Genomic DNA, 6,000 nt, shown 5'->3' with positions numbered 1-6,000 from the left:
TTTATTTTTGAGACAGAGAGAGATAGAGCATGAACGGGGGAGGGGCAGAGAGAGAGGGAGACACAGAATCGGAAACAGGCTCCAGGCTCTGAGCCATCAGCCCAGAGCCCGACGCGGGGCTCGAACTCACGGACCGTGAGATCATGACCTGAGCCGAAGTCGGACGCTCAACCGACTGAGCCACCCAGGCGCCCCTCACACTTCCTTTCTCATCCTACTTAATCTCATGGTGAAGGATCAGCCCCACAGCTATACCGACGGCTCCAGCTCTTACCTCTGGCTACTCATGGAAGGCAGCCTCTGGGCTTTTTTGGGAAGGTCAGGGACGTTATTTTCTGAGGCCTGTTTTCCTGTGCGAGGCTGTCTTCGCCCAGGCAAGGGGTGTTCCTCCTCTGCGCCACACATTCCGACTTGGTCAGATCAGAAAGCAGCAAATCCAGGGGGAATTTTTTTTTTTTTTTTTTTTTTTTTTTTTAACTGTCTACAGAATCCCTTGCATAGCAGAGAGCTCAGGAAGGAAGGCCCTGTTTGGGGACAGAGGTCAGGGGCCCTTCAGAAAGGGTCAGGCCCTCCTCTGCTAATCCCAAGTCTGCTTGATTAGTCTCTGAACTGATGTACCTAGAATGAACTTTGACACAACCCAAGAATGTAATTTAACCCTTGAGCTTTATTTTCTCTCGTCCCTAAACCATCAGACTCCTGGGGGATTTAGAAAGGGGCTGGGGCAGGCATAGCAAGGAGAGGGTTCGGTGGCTCTTGCTTCCCAGGACAGCTGGCCACTGGGGCTTGCCTGAGCCCCCTGGCGGGAAGCAGGGTCTGGGCGAGGCTTCCCTACTGCTGTCCTGCTAGAAATAGGGAGAGGGGGGTGTGATACCCTTCTGCAAATCTGGAATCAAACCAGAAAGGTACCTGGCATCTTACTGCTCTCTCCTCGGGTTTCCAGCTCGCTGGCCCCAGCCAAGTTCGCCATCACTTTTTGCTGAAGTGAAAAACAGTGGAGATATGAATATTCCCTGGAGCCACTTTGGAATACGTTCAAGAATAGTTTCACAGCGAAACAGGCGAAAGGACAAGATTGCACAAAGGGCTGGATCACCCACTTGGAGAGCCGGTTCTAGAAAGAGGACTTTGATTTCGCGCGAGGGGCTTCACGCGCAGAGGAAGAAGGGAGTGGGCAGCGTTGGGGCGGAGGGGACAGAGGCCTGCTACCTGTCCAGGAGGTCCCCCTGTGCACAGTGACAGGCTGTCAGGGGGACAGCTTAGTAAACGGGTCATGAGCGGTCTGGCAGCCTTCCAACCCTCCTTGTACCTGAGACAAAAAGGCAGGCCTGGCAAAACTATTTAGGTAATTTCCTAGTGCATTTACCACTTCACAGACCCCACGCTACCCGAGAATGGGGGTCTTGAAAAGAAATAAAGCCATCTAAAATTTGTCCAACTATCTTATTACAGTAAGTGCTGAAGTAGGTGCAGTTTATTTTTTTATGTTTATTTATTTTTCAGAAAGAGAGAGACAGACAAGGTGTGAGTGGGGGAGGGGCAGAGAGAGAGAGAGGGAGAGAGAGAGGGAGGGAGGGAGACACAGAATCCGAAGCAGGCTCCAGGCTCTGAACTGGTCGGGCTTGAACTCATGAACTGCGAAATCATAACCTGAGCCGAAGTCGGATGCTTAACCCGCTGAGCCACCCAGGCACCCGTGAAGTAGGTATATTTTCTAATCTTCACTGTCTACCTTAGTGAAACTCTTGTGCACCAAGGCCTGGCAGGTCTAATATATATATATATATATATATATATATATATATATATATATACATATATATATATATATATATATATATAATTTATATATAGTAGAATATAATTTACATATTTTTTTCAAGTGTATTTTTTCAAGTGATTTTGTGTGGTGTGAACTTTCCTGCTTTCTAACCACGGCCAGGGGTGGCCAATTTGGGAAAAGCAAAGGAGGAGAAAAAAAAAGGAAAAAAGAAGAGGCTCTCTTCCACCAGTGCTCTCCTGGGGTCTGGAAAAGGGTTACAGTGGCCCCAGCGAGGGCCGCTAACTCCCTGCAGCGTCTGTGGGGAGCACCGGCAGGGACCGGAGGGGTCCAGTTTTAGTCTGGGGAGGCCTCAGGGCCAAGCCCCCCCCCAGCCCCAGATGCAGCTGGGAGAATGGAATGCCGTGCTGACCAGACCCGCCTGGCCGAGGCTGTGGGAGGCAAGAGGCCATCCCCAGAAACCACAGGGAACAGTGTGAGGAGATAAAGAGACCAAGTGCTTTGTGCTCTTAAGATAACACCCTCTCCTGTAGAGGGGGAGGTCCTCGGAGCAGAGCAACTGAGATTCCAGGCTGCTTCTGGGGGACCCAGACTGAGTGAAACCCTCTGACCAGGTTTTCCTTTGCTCTTGTATACATTCCCCAGCCGGCCTTCCTGCTCTTTTCACACGTATTGGAGGCCTCAGGGCCTTTGCGCGTGTAATTCCTTCGGCCAGGAGTGCCCCGACCGCTCCCTGAGCCCATTATCCCTCCGGATGTTGACAGCCTTCACCCCTCAGGAAAGCCTGAGGTCCCCTGGTACGCGTTGTCCCAGCTCCCTGCCCCTGGTCTCTGTGACTCTTCCTCTCCTTCGCCACGTTATAACCCCAGCCTCCAAGAAGTCAGCGAGTCCCTTGCGTGTTGCCACGTGTCTGTGCCTGGAGGTAGTCCTTTGGGGGTGTGAGGGTGGAAGAAGGGAGACCCCTGCCGTCTCCCCCGTGAAGGGGGGGTGTAGCATCCACTTCCGGATGAGGAAGGTGGGGCTCAGCAGGCCCCGTGATTGGACTCGGGCTACACAGCTCCGAAGGGGTCATGGTTCCCAGTTCTCACACTTAGGGTGCCCGAGACCCTCTGGGGAGCTGGTTAAAAACATAGCTTCCTTGCCTGGCTCTCAAGATTCTGTGTCATGGCTTTTTGTTTTTGTTTTTTTTTTAATTTTTAATTAAAAAATTTTGTGTTTTTTTTTTTTTTTTAAGTTTATTTATTTACTTCTGAGAGAGATAGAGTGAGCGGGGTGGGGCAGAGAGAGAGAGGGAGAGAGAGAATCCCAAGCAGGCTCTGCACCGTTAGCACGGAGCCCAATGAGGGGCTCGGCCTCACAAACCGTGAGATCATGACCTGAGCCGAAACCAAGAGCTAGATGCTTAACCGACTGAGCCACCCAGGCACCCCTTATTTATTATTATTATTACTAAACAAATTTTTTTTAAATGTTTATTTTTGAGAGAGAGAGAGAGAGAGAGGGAGCAGGGGAGGAGGCAAGAGAAAGAGACACAGAATCTGAAGCAGGTTCCAGGCTCTGAGCTGTCAGCTCAGAGCCCGATGCGGGGCTCGAACCCACAAACCGTGAGATCATGACCTGAGCCAAAACCAAGGGTCGGATGCTTAACCACCTGAGCCACCCAGGCGGCCCTTGAATCATTTTTATTTATTTATTTTTAAAAATTTTTTATTTTTATTTTTTTTTAATGTTTATTTATTTTTGAGAGAGACAGAGACAGAATGTGAGTGGGTTAGGGGCAGAGAGAGAGGGAGACACAGAAGCAGAAGCAGGCTCCAGGCTCCGGGCTGTCAGCACAGAGCCCGACGCGGGGCTCGAACTCACGAGCTGTGAGATCATGACCTGAGCCGAAGTCGGACGCTCAACCGACTGAGCCAGCCAGGCGCCCCCCTTGAATCATTTTTAAAGTGCACAGTTTGGTGGCATTAAGGACATTGACACGGTCATGCAACCATCGCCACCATCCATCTCCAGCACTTTTTCATCTTTCCAGACAGAAACTGTCCCCATGAAACACTAACTCCCTGCTCCCCTTCCCCCAGCCCTTGGCAGCCACCCACCCGTCTTTTTTCTGTCTCTATGGATTGACTAGGGACCTCCGATAAGTGGAATCATACAGCATGTGTCCTCTTGTGTCTGGCTTATGTCACTGTCAGCAGCGTTTTAAACAAGGGCCCCTGGTAATGCTCGCCTAGGAGTCTGGACTGCTCTGAGAAATTCTGGTCGCGGCAGGGAGGAGGGGTGGGAGAAGCGTCCTGGCACAGGCTTGGAGGGCTGAATTTACATGGGGTGAGGCAGGAAGGGGTCAGGGGGTGTGGGCTGAGAGGCAGAAAGGGGGAGCGGTGAGGGGGATGGTGACAGAGGGGCCCTGGGGTGGGCAGCGGCTGGTTTCTGGCAGGTAGTGCTCAGGGCAGGGTGTTGACCAAGGAACTCAGGGCAGAGAAGCCCGTGGAAGGAGAGGTGTGTGGACCGGTCAGGTCAGGGAGGGTCCACAGGCTGTGGGTCACAGGCCAGGGCGAGGTGCCAATAAGGCTGGGGTGGGGCCATGAGAAAAACCGGAGGGGCGGGTGGTGGTGTCAGAGCCACGAAGGTCAACCCAAGCGGGGGCGCCCTTGAGAAGCAGGGCCCAGATCCCACCCTAGGCCTAGAGGCAAAAAAGTAGGGTCATCAGGTCTGGGCAAGCGGGCCTGTGGGCACAAGAGAGAGGTTTGACATGGGGCCAACCCTTTGCCTCAGTCAGGAGATTGCGCAGACTTCCTGCTGAGGAGGTGCCCGGGTTCGGGTTCGGGGCAGTGTGACCCTGAGGGCGCTCCCAGGACGTGGGAGCGGCAAGGTCGGCAACCCCCCCCCCCCCCCAACGCTCCACCACAGACAGCTAGCTCAGGGGTGTCTTTCTCCGCCTTTCCACCCTCTCCCACCCCATCTGCCTCCGCTCCCCCCTTTCCTCTTAATTCCTCCTTGTCCCGAGGGCCCTGCACAGAGCTGGCGCACCGCTTTGCCTCCTACGTCTGCCCGGCACCTCACTTTCCCCTCTTAGGACGTGCACGGAAACAGCACCGACGGCAGAGGTCGGTCTTAGGGATTAGATGGGAGAACTCAGGTAACGGGCTCAGAGCCGTGCTTGGCGCAGCTGGCAGTTAATAAATATCTGTCAGAACTCACAGAAGTTTCTGGTAGGGTGTGACTTTCCTTGACTTATTATTATTTTTCCCACGTAATGCAACAGAGACTTCGAGAGGAGGCCCAGGACCTCCAGGCGCCGCGTGTACGGACGTGGACAGCATGGGCAGCGGGCAGTGGGTGAGTGGTGGCTGAGACAGCTTGAGCCGAGCTCCCCCGCTCTGCAGGATTTCTGCCATATCTTGCGGGGAGCGGGGAAGCCGCTGGAAGTCGGCTTGCTTGAGGGACGGAGGGGTTTTCTGATAAACAAATTCCTTTAAGGGAAGAAAGATTTAGGCCTCAGCTGTTGGAGGTTGCCAGATGGTTCGACGTGCGGCCTGAGGTGGGACCCTCGAATATGTCTTCCTGTGTCTCACCCTTGAGTCCTGTGGAGACAAGGGGGCTGAGTCAGAACATGGAAGGATGATGCCTTCGTGCTCATCAGTCTGAGGCAGAAGGAAGAGGCGTTTTGCCCAAATGGGCACGAAGGATGGGGTGTCTTTGTCGCACTGAGGACCGAGGAAATACAGTGTGGCCTTGGGCCTTCACGCACGGTCACAGCAGCACAGTGCCTTGGGGCGACAGCACAGTGCCCAGCGGTGTGGTGGCCCCCTTGCAGGTGGAGGAGGTACCCAGCTAGGGTGGCTGGTGGCCGGTGTGGGGACCCTAGGGTCAACTTGGCAAAGAGTGGGGGTGTGGCCCTCCGTGGAGGGAGACACTGAGGTAGAATTCGTGGCAGACCCTTCGTGGGAGCAGACTGGGTCTGCTTAGGAGGACATGTAAGCAGCTGTGCGAGGATTTCCCAGAGTAATTGTGTGTGTGTGTGTGTGTGTGTGTGTGTGTGTGTGTGTGTTTGTGTAAACGGTGGTAGGTGTTGGAGGAGGCCGAGACCCCACCACCATAACTGTTGGAGGAAGAGTCAGTGACACCCACATCATCACTGTCAAAATAGCCCCACCTTAAGTCCATGTGGGGTGGCCCAGGCAAACACAGGTCACACATTTATTAATAAAAGATAATGT

At 53.5% G+C, this 6,000-nt stretch overlaps 1 long non-coding RNA gene across 1 annotated transcript in view; it reads left to right on the top strand.

Annotated features, from left to right (window-relative positions):
- Nucleotides 1-6,000, top strand: part of LOC131488008 (uncharacterized) — a 34,372-nt gene continuing 28,372 nt past the window's right edge. Inside the window, exons 1-2 of the long non-coding RNA XR_009250048.1 lie at nucleotides 1-1,701; nucleotides 2,426-2,577. This is a non-coding gene — a long non-coding RNA (uncharacterized LOC131488008). The remainder of the gene's footprint in view (nucleotides 1,702-2,425; nucleotides 2,578-6,000) is intronic.

The sequence above is a fragment of the Neofelis nebulosa genome, chromosome 10 (assembly GCF_028018385.1).
Source record: "Neofelis nebulosa isolate mNeoNeb1 chromosome 10, mNeoNeb1.pri, whole genome shotgun sequence".
NCBI classification, from domain to species: domain Eukaryota; kingdom Metazoa; phylum Chordata; class Mammalia; order Carnivora; family Felidae; genus Neofelis; species Neofelis nebulosa.
The sequence above is the reverse complement of the archived record's forward strand: the minus strand, read 5'-3'. Positions and strand labels throughout refer to the sequence as shown.